Below are 12,189 nucleotides of genomic sequence, written 5' to 3' on the forward strand. Positions count from 1 at the left end.
TAAGTTGAAGAGAAAAAATCATCTAAAACATATTTATAAATAAATTCAGATTAAACTTTAAGGCTAAAAGGAAACCAATGAAAAAAACATACACTACGTTAGGTAATATTAAAATAAATAACACAGAGACATGACTCCAAAGGTCTTAATAGACTTTCCCTCTAAGCATACTTCCAACATGTAATATCAGTAGAGAGAGAGGCCATCTGTCCATGTGTTTGCTTGTTAGTTATTTTCAGGCCTTGTCCTTGTATAGGGGTTGGCAAATCTGAGATATAAAATTAAATCTCTTAGCATGTTGAGTAGTTTAATGCAATTTAGGAGACTGGAATAATGGGAAAGGCAGTTCTGGGAAGTGATTCAACAATAAAATCTATAATCTATGCCCTGTCATCATCATCTAATAATGATGATAATAATAATAATACTTAGCTCTGATGTAGCAGGACTATTCATGGTTTAATTATTTGTTTAATAATCTGTAATGCCCATTTTGCTTCAGTCTTCCATAAAAAGATAAATGGTGCCCAAATGCTGAACACAATATTAACAATAAGAGGGGAGGAACATAAACCAAAACCAGGGAAAGAACAGGTTTAAAGAATATTTAGATGTATTCAAGTCAGCAGGGCTTGACAAAATTTGTCCTAGAGTACTTAAAGAACAATATCGGAGCTATTATCAATTATCTTTGAAAAGTCAAAGAGGATAGATGAGGTCCCAGAGAACTCGAGAAGGGCTAGTACCTGTCTTTAAAACGGGAGTGGGGGAGAGGACCAAGGGAACTATACACTAATCAGCCTAACTTTGATACCTGGAAAGATACTGGAACAAGTGATTTAAACAATTTGTAAGTTCCTAGAGCAGTGGCGAGGACCCTGCGGCCCGTGGGCTGCACATGGTCCATCAGGGTAATATGCTGGCAGGCCGTGAGACAGTTTGTTTGCATTGATTATCCACAGACATGGCCATTCGCAGTTCCCACTGGCCGTGGTTTGCCGTTTCCAGCCAATGGGAGCTGCAGGAAGCTGTGCGGGCCATGCCCACCACTGTTTTAGAGGATAATACAGTTATAAGGAATAACCAGTATGGATTTGTCAAGAACAAATCATGTCAAACCAACCTAATTTCCTCCTTTGACAGTTTTACTGGCCTAGGGGATGGTGGGAAGCAGTAGATGTGATATATCTTGATTATAGTAAGGCTTTTGACTTATCTAGCAGACAAAGATATAACACAATCCAATGGCTGGAAGTTGAGGGTAGACAAATTCAAATTGGGGAAAAAGGTGTACAATTTTAACATTAAGAGTAATTAACTATTGGAACAACTTACCAAGGTCTGTGGTGGATTCTTACAATTACTTACCATTTTTAAAACAAGATTGGATGTTTTTCTATAAAATATTTTCTAGCACGTATTTCGGAGAAATTTTATGGACTGAATTATACAAGAGGTCAAACTAGATGATCACAATGGGACCTTCTGGCCTTGGAATCTATGCATCTATTACATTTTCATAAGCGAACTAGGGAAGTATGGTCTACTATCAGGTGGATACACAACTGGTTGACAGACTGAACTCGAAGAGTAGTTGACAATGGTTTGGTGTTAAACTGGTGGGATGGTGTAGGTGGGTGTGTTCCACCAGGGGATCAGTCCTGGGTTTGGACCTAGTCAATATTTTCATCAATGAATTGCATATTAGAGTGAAGAATATGCTTATAAAATTTGTGGATGACACCAAGCTGGTGGAGCAGGGTTTGCAAGCAGTTGAGAGCACAGGATTAGAATTCAAAATGACTTTGATGAATAAGATAAATGGTCTGAAATTGAACAAGATGAAATTCAATATGTATAAGTGCAAAGTACTACTCTTGGGAAGGAAAAATCAAATGCACAACTACATGCCCAAGCAATGCCTCTCATATCTGCTGTCTTTAGTAGAATAGAGTCCCAGAGCCAGACCTGGGAAAGGCTCCAGCAGCAGGTAAAGGCTCTGGCAGGGAGGATGGAGTGGGGAAAGACTCTCTGGCAACTCCTTGCTGACAGAGCCTTTTCTGACTGCCTCCCCACTGCCAGAGCGTTTCACAGCTGCATGTAGCTAGGCACCTCAGTGTGGATGCAGCCAGTTTTTACCTATCTCATAGAGCTGGAAGGGACCCTGAAAAGTCATCGAGTCCAGCCCCCTGCCTTCATTAGCAGCACCAAGTATTGATTTTGCCCCAGATCTCTAAGTGGCCCCCTCAAGGATTAAAAACACAACCCTGGGTTTAGCAGGCCAATGCTCAAACCACTGAGCTATCCCTCCCATCTGTATAGCTGCATGTACCTGAGATGCCACCACTGTAGGCAAGGCCTAAATGATGTGTGAGTTAGAGTATTAATTATCATTCTCATAATATCAACCAAGTGGTATTATGGTACCTCTCTTGATGACATCACTATAACAGTATTATTGCTTTTTCTAGTTTGCAAAGAAGGAAATCAGCATATATAATATTATAAAATGTTCAGTGAACTCTAGTGGAGCTGTATTAAATGAATAATTTATGGAAATGCAGGTGATAGATTTGACATGCATGAGATTTTTTTAAAGTAAGGGTCAGTCAGCGTTTCCATTATACAGTAAACTTTTATTTTCTGCTTGAATTTGCTCTGTGTTGAAGCTTGACAATTGGTCTCTCGTCTCAGGAGTGATTTCTTTTTGTACAAAGCTGCTAATTTTAAAGAATTGTATTAATCAGTTTAAGTTGTGTATGTGTTTACAATTGCTACTGCTTTCTTTATAGGTAATGTTGAAGTCCACCCTTCCCTCCCTGAACCCTGACTCTGTTTATAGATATTTGAAATGTACACTATCATATCTCAGGGCATGTGATGGGGTGGGCTTCCAGTACTGGCCCTGTGGGGGTTGAATAAGGTCAGACTAGCCCAATCAACCAATTAAGTGGCAATCAGGTAAAGATTTAGGCCATGAGGAGGCTGCTAATCGGAAGCAAATTCAGGTAAAGGAGCAGGCTTACACAGAGCCAAGAAAAACAAGTTGGTTGAGGTAACAGCTTTTACTGGACCAACTTCTTTTGGTGAGAGAGACAAACTTTCAAGCCACAGAGAAGTGCTCTTCAGATCTCATAAACAAACTCCCAAAATCACAGCAAAATGCAAGGTAGAACAGATTGTTTAGCATAAATAGTTAGCACATATTGTAAGGGACCATTCAAGGTGGCCTGTTAACATCTCTGCAGACATACGACAAAAAGAGGGGGATGGTAGGTTACAGGTGGTTGTAATAAGACAAAAATCCAGTATCACTGTTCAGTCCATGGTTTTTAGTGTCTAGCACAGTGATTAATTTAAGCTCCCAGGCTCACCTTTTGAAGATGTTGCACAGGATTCCTTTGAGGATTAGGACTGCAGTGTCAGATATAGAGTGATCACTTTGTGAAAAGTAAAAGCAATGAGGAGTCCTTGTGGCACCTTAGAGACTAACCAATTTATTTGGGCATACTTTTTTGTGGGCTATAACCCGCTTGATCAGATGCATGGAGTGAAAAATACAGTAGGTATAAATATATAGCACATGAAAAGATGGGAGTTGTCTTACTAAGTGGGGAATCAGTGCTAACGAGGCCAATGCAATCAGGGTGGATGTGGCCTGTTCCCAACAGTTGACAAGAAGGGGTGAATATCAACAGAGGGAAAATTACTTTTTTGTAGTTACCCAGCCACTCCATCTTCATTCAGACCTAATTTGATGGTGTCAAGTTTGCAAATTAATTCCAGTTCTGCAGTTTCTAGTTGAAGTCTGTTTTTTTGTTGAAGAATGGCCACTTTTAAGTCTATTATTGAGTGTCCTGGGAGATTGAAGTGCTCTCCTTCTGGTTTTTGACTGTTACAGTTTTGATGTTTGATTTGTGTCCATTTATTCTTTTGCATAGAGAGTGTCCAGTTTGGCCAATGTACATGACAGAGAGGCATTGCTGGCATATATCACACTGGTAGATGTGCTTTTTTAAAATCATTTTCCTGTGTGAGTTGAGAGAATAGTGATTGTCTGGTTTCACTTTCATACTTTGCTGTTGGGTGAGATTTGCTATCTCACATGTTGAGATAGGAAAGTGTAGGATCTGTGGATTGTGAAAGGTGTATTGTGGGGGTGCTGATCATTGTGGCAGTGGAGATATGTCTGCAGGCTTTGCATCTGATGTTCTGGTGGGGTCTGGTGCTGCTTTGAGTTGGTGTCCTGGTCTGTGGTCTCACCAACAGAAGTTGGTCCCATAAAAGATATTACCTCACCCACCTTGTGTCTCTAATATCATGGGACTGACACAGCTACAACTACACTGCATGAAGCCCAGAGACTGGCTGTAGGGTTAAGAGTGGCAGTCACTCTCCGTGAGGTAAGAGAGAGGGAAGGAGGTATAGAAGACCCTTGGTGAGAAGGGTCTGACTAGGAAGAGTGGAAGCAAGGTAGGAAGTAGCTCAAAGATGAGAACAGTAAGGTTAAGGAAGATGCAGACCTTGACTGCTTGGTAAAGGGCCCTGGGCTGAAACCCAGAATAGAAGGCAGGCCTGAGTTCCGTTATCAGTCATTGCCAAGTGGTACTGCCAAGGGCAGTGAATTATCAGATTTCCTGGGTCATGGCAGAAGTAACAGGCTTAGAGCAGTTGGAATGAGCACTATTGAATGCTGATAGTCTGGAGAGACTTGATAAGTATCCCCCAGTCTCCAGAAGGGAAACCATGATGTGACTTGCCAGAGGGTTGAGTAACAAAGTAGTTGCACTACAATTCTGTGAGCAAGAGGAGAGTGGTGGAGTGAGTGAGTGGGAGAATGGGCTGTGCAACTGTTTAGGGGGGCACCAAACCAGGAGAAGCTAATCCTCTGAAGGAGCGGGGAATGCCCTATGACAGGATGCATATAAAATTTTAACAAAAACATAATCTTTGCCTCTTTTACAAAACAGTAGTTGCTCCTGAAAATTATGAGAGTTTATGAAAGATGTAGAAACTACTGGGTTGAAGTTCTGTGGCCTCTGTCAAGCTAGAGGTCAGATTAGGCAGTCATAATGGTCTCTTCTTGTCTTAAAAGTTATGAAAATAGGAATAGTCCCCACCATCCCTTAAGCAAATGCTTGAGAACAGAGATGAGACCTACATTGTGTCCTAACTATCAGTGGACTCTGGCTTTGTCAGATCAGCGGTTGAAACTATTTCCCTCCACTAATAAAGTTTGGCCTACCGATGTGTAGAACTATGGTATTTTTGTCTTGAGTACCCCAAATGACTTCAATTGCTGTAATGGTACATGGGGAGAGAGGTGTTCCCTCAGATAATTGGGTCCCAAACCATATAGGACTTCCTATCTCTATGTCAACACTTCGAATTGCATCTAGAAGGGAAGAAGCCAATGGAAAATTAGTATTATCCTCTTTGTGGCTTCTCACCTTTAGTATTATCCTCAATCTGCCACTGTCATTTATGGATGATTCTCCGCTGTAGGCTCTTGTAGAACAAATGGCAATAATTCATAAATGAAGTCATAAAGACATAGATTACTTTACTTTAGCAAAGTCTGGATCTGAAATAATAAGTCATAAATGCTGAGCTGGAAGCAAATGAAAAAGACTGCTCTTTGCTGCTGGAATCCAAAATGGTACCAATGGCTACCAGGGCTCCAGGAGTACCCTAGAACTATGACTCAACTTGGACAAAGAATGGAGAAGCCTTCTCAGTGATAGAGATAGAAACTCATAATCACCAAATACTTTTCTCAGATGACTGGAACTCTGCTCACACACCCATCCTTGGAGTCAGACTGAATGGAGGCAAGGAAATCTGAGGACTGCAAATTATACCACCACCCCCCACCAAAAAAAAAAATCGGTACCATTATTAGTTTATAGACATCTTCAGTAGTCATAAGGATTCCAAAGGAGTCTTTGAAGTATAGTATATATTCTGTGAATGAATATTAAGGACAAATACACAAATTCAAAGGTGATGTATTTTTGTCGTCCAGGATTGTATGAAACCTCTTTAGGGGGAAGATGGAATGTGAGACATGGAAATTATTATGAATGTCAAAGAACTGTATTGTAGCCTATAGGACTAACCTGCTTGCTTGTGTATATATAGGTGTATATATCTTCTTATAGTTCTTATAGTTTAAATATTTGGTTTATTGTAATAGGTTTATAGATTTATATTAAATGTACGTTTAGCTCTAATGCAAGAGGCCTACAGGCCATATGCTGTATGTTAAGCTAAAGCAAAGTTAGTATATCTATATTGGGCCCTATAAAAGAGGTGACATACCTCGATAGAATACTTCATTCTGACTCCATTTTTATTCTTCCTTATTCTATTTCTACTCTTTCTTTCTATCTATTCTATCTATCTATGATGGCTACTACTATTAGTAGGCTGTACTTGTTCTTCTTAAACTTTAAGTTTCAAAGGAACTAGGCTAGGCTTGTTTCCCTACATTTTATTCTTTCTTTCTTAGGTTTTGATTTTAAGTTTGTTAGTCAAGTAAACCCTAAGTTCACTTTGATAGCTCACAACATTAGTTTCTTCTAAGCACTGCATTCCTCACTCAAGAATAGAGCAACCTGAATCACAAGGCTGTTCCTGTGTCTCTTACCACCAGGTTATCAAGGAAGGGTGTGAGTATATAAACCAAAGCTTTGTTGCATATAATACTATATTAGCATATGTATCTTTTGAATAGCAGTAATGCAATTGTAACTTTGTAACTCTGGGTATTTTACCATTTACTTACTATTATTGATTTTAATAAAAAGTCTAAGACTATATCTGTCTTGGTGTGAGCTTCCTGTCATACCTCCGAGGGTCCTTTGTAAATTCTGTGGAGCCTGATTCAGGACAAGAACTTTTATGTCCTGATCAAACAGATTGGTGAGCCTAAAACCCATACTAATTAATATTGATAAGAATAATAATTATTAATATTAATAAATTAAAATTAAATAAAAATAAATTAATGAATTCCCATATTGTCCAAATTAATATTATCAGTACACCCTAAATCAGGTTACAGTATTCAACAATGTGCCAGACAACAATGGACTTTTGGGACAAACAGTATCAAATGATTTTTGCCTAAGGAATCTTAAAGGTGACTCCAAGTTCCCCATCTCCAGTTAGGCAAAACCCCAGCCTTTTGAAGCAATACCCTGAGGAAAGGACCATTTACTGCTAATTACCTGTTCTCAGAGTCAAAGGCCCAAGCTGTATAATGAAAAGACTAACCTATTCATGGTGGTTCTGATTCTGAACTAAGGGTGCTATGAAATTGTAGCCATAGGGGAAAAAAACCCTTTGTGGGATTTAAAAGACTGTCTCCTACCAAAGCCCCTGCAGGAGTTGGAAGATGGTGGGGCAGAGGGGAATATCTGGTAAATGTGATAGCATATGTATAGATTTTTCTTTTGTATTTAATGTTTTCTCTCTAAAGCTTTTCCCTTTAGAATAAATGTGCTTGCTTATAAAAAGCAGTGTGGTAACTTGTGACTATTTGGCATAGCTTTTGGAGATAAAGTATAAGAGATGCTGCTGGCCTGTTTAGGCAGTATGGCTTGCTGGGAATATCACAGTATAGGTGGAGAACCATACAGAGAAGACAGAGGGGACATAAGTGTGTCCGGGGGTGGGGGAGAGAGAGCCATCTAACCAAGAGAAATGCACCGAGGAGCCAGGAGCCTAGAGTGGGTGCCCTGTGTGCACCATGTAGAGGGAATACATGTGCAGTTGCCCTGAACTGTGACAGTGGTTCCAAAGAATCAATGGATAAGCGAGTCAGTTACAAAGCAAACATTTGGAATTCAAAGCATCAAAATATATTTTAGTAAAGTAGAAACCGAGAGCTTAAAAAAATTTGAAAGTTACTTTTGGAACCCATTTTTACTGGAAACAAATCCAAAACTAAGGTTGATGTCTAACACACACATCGTATGACAGCATTTCAGGAGAGTCTCAATTCATGACGCCACAAAACAAAGTATAGGCCTCAATGCCTACACATAAAATGGTGAAATTGAACTCCTAGTTCCATTACTTTTGCTGTTTAGTCAGATTCTCAATACCATTATATCATAGTTTAGATATGTGGATACAGTGTACTAATTCTAGTGTGCTAGCTCTAGGCAAGAATATATACAATCCCATGCATTAGAAATGAGGAAAATATATCTATTTTAATAGCCTATTTTATTGTGTGATTATACCAACTGAATAACGAAACAAGAAATATGAAAGCTAAAATAAACATAGGAATGATCGAAATTGATTTAATAATATATGTTCTTTCCAAGCTTCTCCTTTTTTAATGAAAAGTAAACTATGTTGGACAAGAAATGAATAGCTAGTTTAATTTTTCTTGATGACTCAGATGTTAGAGATTAAATTTATGGGTTTTATAGATCCAAAGTTTTGTCTTAAAAAAAAAAAAAAAAGCTGACAGCTGGCCTTGTGATAAAGGCTAGCCTTGCATTATGAAAGAATGCTTGGAAGTGATTTATTGGCCAAGGTAATTTTCTACTAGATTATAGCAATTAGAATAAATATGAATTGTCAGTATGCCAGCCACTTTTTCTTGACCTTTTGAAAGCCGTGTGCAAATAGGCTTATAGGACAGTTGGAGCAAGGCAGCTCAGGGACATAGGTATGTAACACGATTCATGTCATGTCATCTCACCTCACCTGATGCAAATGAATTTAGTAACTTTAAAATATTTATGCAAGCATTAGCATTTTGGAAGAATGACACTTGGTAACTGCTAGCAGCATGCCCAACAGTTAAAAACAGCAGTTAAAAGAGATGTCTTGTTTATTTTCCAGGATGACCCACTTTCATGTGTTGGAGGGTACGGATAGTGAAAATAATGTATTTTAATCAAGGCAGAATGAATGCTAAATAGTTAATAATCAGATTTTGTAGAACTCAAATCAATTAGGGCAAAATCCTATGTCCTTAATTAGCCAGTCTCCCCCCACTCTCCCAGGTAAAGTCTCCCACTGAAGTCAATGGGAGTTTTACTTGAGTCAGGGCTGTAGGATGTGCTAGTTGTTTTTTTATAAGATATTTTTATAATATTTCAATTGGATGACTAATTAATATAACGCATAAAGTTCTTTAAATTTATCCAATGTAAAGTAAATTTAAAATAGTCAATAGATGCAAGGTTTCTTCAATTACCTCTCATGTTTTACAAGAAGTTATTGTAAATCACTTATCATGCTGCTTTTGGAGAAATTGCCATATTTCAATATAGCACACGAACTAGGGGAAATTAATAGGCAGCAGGTATTTTTTCACACAACGCATAGTCAACTTTTGGAACTCCTTGCCAGAGGATGTTGTGAAGGCCAAGACTATAACCAGATGAAAAAAATAACTAGATAGAATCATAGGACTGGAAGGGACCTCGAGATCACCTAGTCCAGTCCCCTACACTCATGGCGGGACTAAGTATTATCTAGATTATCCCTGGCAGGTGTTTGTCTAACCTGCTCTTAAAAATCTCCAATGATGGAGATTCCACAACCTCCCTAGGCAATTTATTCCAGTGCTGATAGACAGTATAACACCCTGACAGTAAGTTTTTACTAATGTCCAACCTAAACCTCCCTTGTTGCCATTTAAGCCCATTGCTTCTTGTTCTATCCTCAGGGTTAAGAACAACAATTTTTCTCCCTCTTCCTTGTAACAACCTTTTATGTACTTGAAAACACTTATGTCCCCTCTGTCTTCTCTTTTCCAGACTAAACAAACCCAATTTTTTCAATTTTCCCTCATAGGTTATTTTTTTCGACCTTTAATCATTTTTGTTGCTCTTCTCTGGACTATCTCCAACTTGTCCACATCCTTCCTGAAATGTGGTGCCAAGAACTGGACATAATAGTCCAGCTGAGGCCTAATCAGCGCGGAGTAGAGTGGAACAATTACTTCTCATGTCTTGCTTACAACGTTCCTGCTAATATATCTTTGAATGATGATCGCTTTTTTTGCAACAGCGTTACACTATTGACTCAAATTTAGCTTGTGGTCCACTATGACCCCCAGATCCCTTTCCACAGTACTCCTTCCTTTGCAGTCATTTCTCATTTTGTATGTGTGCAACTGATTGTTCCTTCCTAAATGGAGTACTTTGCATTTGTCCTTATTGAATTTCATCCTATTTACTTCAGACCATTTCTTCAGTTTGTCCAGATCATTTTGAATTTTCATCGTATACTCCAAAGCACTTGCAGCCCCTCCCAACTTGATATCATCCGCAAACTTTATAAGTGTACTCTCTATTAGCTAAATCAATGATGAATCTATTGAACAGAACGGGACCCAGAACTGATTCTTGCAGGACCCCACTTGTTATGAGCTTCCAGCTTGACTGTGAACCACTGATAACTACTCTTTTTGGAAATAGTTTTCCAGCCAGTTTTGCACCCACCTTATAGTAGCTACATCTAGGTTGCTAGTTCGACCCCTAGTTTGTTTATGAGATGGTCATGAGAGACAGTATCAAAAGCTTTAGTAAAGTCAAGATATGCCACGTTTACCACTCCACTCCCCCCACCCCCGCCACAAGGGTTGTTACCCTGTCAGAGAATGCTATCAAGAAGGTTTGATAGATGTTTGTTCTTGACAAATCCATGCTGACTATTACTTATCACCTTATTATCTTCTAGATGTTTGCAAATTGATTGCCTAATTATTTGCTCCATTATCCTTCCAGGGCAGAAGTTAAGCTGACTGGTCTGTAATTCTTCAGGTTGTTCTTATTTCTCTTTTTATAGATTAGAACTATATTTGCCCTTTTCCAGGCATTTGGAATCTCTCCTGTCTTCTATGACTTTTCAAATAATCACTAATGGCTCACATATCTCCTCAGTATCCTTGAGTATTCTAGGATGCATTTCATCAGGCCCTGGGGACTTGAAGACATCTAATTTCTCAAAGTAATTTTTAACTTGTTTTTTCCCTATTTTAGCCTCCGTTCCTACCTCATTTTCACTGATGTTCACTAAGTTAGACATAGAATCACCACCAACCTGCTTGGTGAAAACCAAAACAAAGTAGTCATTAATTACCTCTGCCATTTCCACACTTTTACTACTTTCCCCTCCCCTCATTGAGTAACAGGCCTACCCTGTCCTTGGTCTTCCTCTTGCTTCTCATGTATTTGTAGAATGTTTTCTTGTTACCCTTTATGTCTCTAGCTAGTTTGATCTTGTTTTGTGCCTTGGCCTTTTTTAATTTTGTCCCTACATACTTGTGTTATTTGTTTATATTTATCCTTTATAATTAGACCTAGTTTCCAGTTTTTGTAGGATTCTTTTTTTTAATCATTGAAGATTCCTGGTTAAGTCAGGGTGGTCTCTTACCATACCTCCTATCTTTCCTACACAGTGGGATAGTTTGCTCTTGTGCCCTTAATAATGTCACTTTGAAAAACTGCCAACTGTCTTTGTGTTTTTCCTCTTTGACTTGCTTCCCATGGGATCTTATCTACCAACTCCCTGAGTTTGCTAAAGTCTGCTTTCTTGAAATCCACTGTCTTTATTTTGCTGTCCTCCCTCCTACCATTCCTTAGAATCATGAACTCTATTATTTCATGATCACTATGACTCAAGCTGCCTTTCACTTTGAAATTCTCAACTGATTCCTCCCTATTTGTCAAAATCAAATCTAGAACAGCCTCTCTCCCTAGCAGCTTTCTCCAGCTTCTGAAATAAAAATTTGTCTCTAATACATTCCAAGAACTTGTTGGATAATCTGCACCTTGCTGTGTTATTGTCTGAGTAGTTGAAGTCCCCCATAACCATGAAGTCCTGTGCTTTGGATGATTTTGTCAGTTGTTTATAAAAAAAGCTTCATCCACTTCCTCCTGGTTAAGTGGCCTGTAGTAGACCCTTACCATGACATCATCCTTGTTTTTTACCGCTTTTATCATTACCCAGGAACTTTCAACAAGTCTGTCTCCTATATCCATCTTAAACTCCATCCAAGTGTATACATTTTTAATATATAAGGCAACACCTCCTCCCTTTTTTCCCTGCCTGTCCTTCCTGAGCAAGCTGTACCCTTCTATACCAATATTCCAGTCATGCATATTATCCCACCAAATCTCTGTGATGCCAACTATGTCACAGTTGTGTTTATTT

At 38.8% G+C, this 12,189-nt stretch overlaps 1 protein-coding gene across 1 annotated transcript in view; it reads left to right on the forward strand.

Annotated features, from left to right (window-relative positions):
• SGCZ (sarcoglycan zeta) overlaps positions 1-12,189 on the forward strand; it is a 592,995-nt gene that overhangs the window by 426,950 nt on the left and 153,856 nt on the right. The window lies entirely within an intron of this gene.

Source organism: Gopherus flavomarginatus, chromosome 3 (assembly GCF_025201925.1).
Source record: "Gopherus flavomarginatus isolate rGopFla2 chromosome 3, rGopFla2.mat.asm, whole genome shotgun sequence".
Classification (NCBI taxonomy): domain Eukaryota; kingdom Metazoa; phylum Chordata; order Testudines; family Testudinidae; genus Gopherus; species Gopherus flavomarginatus.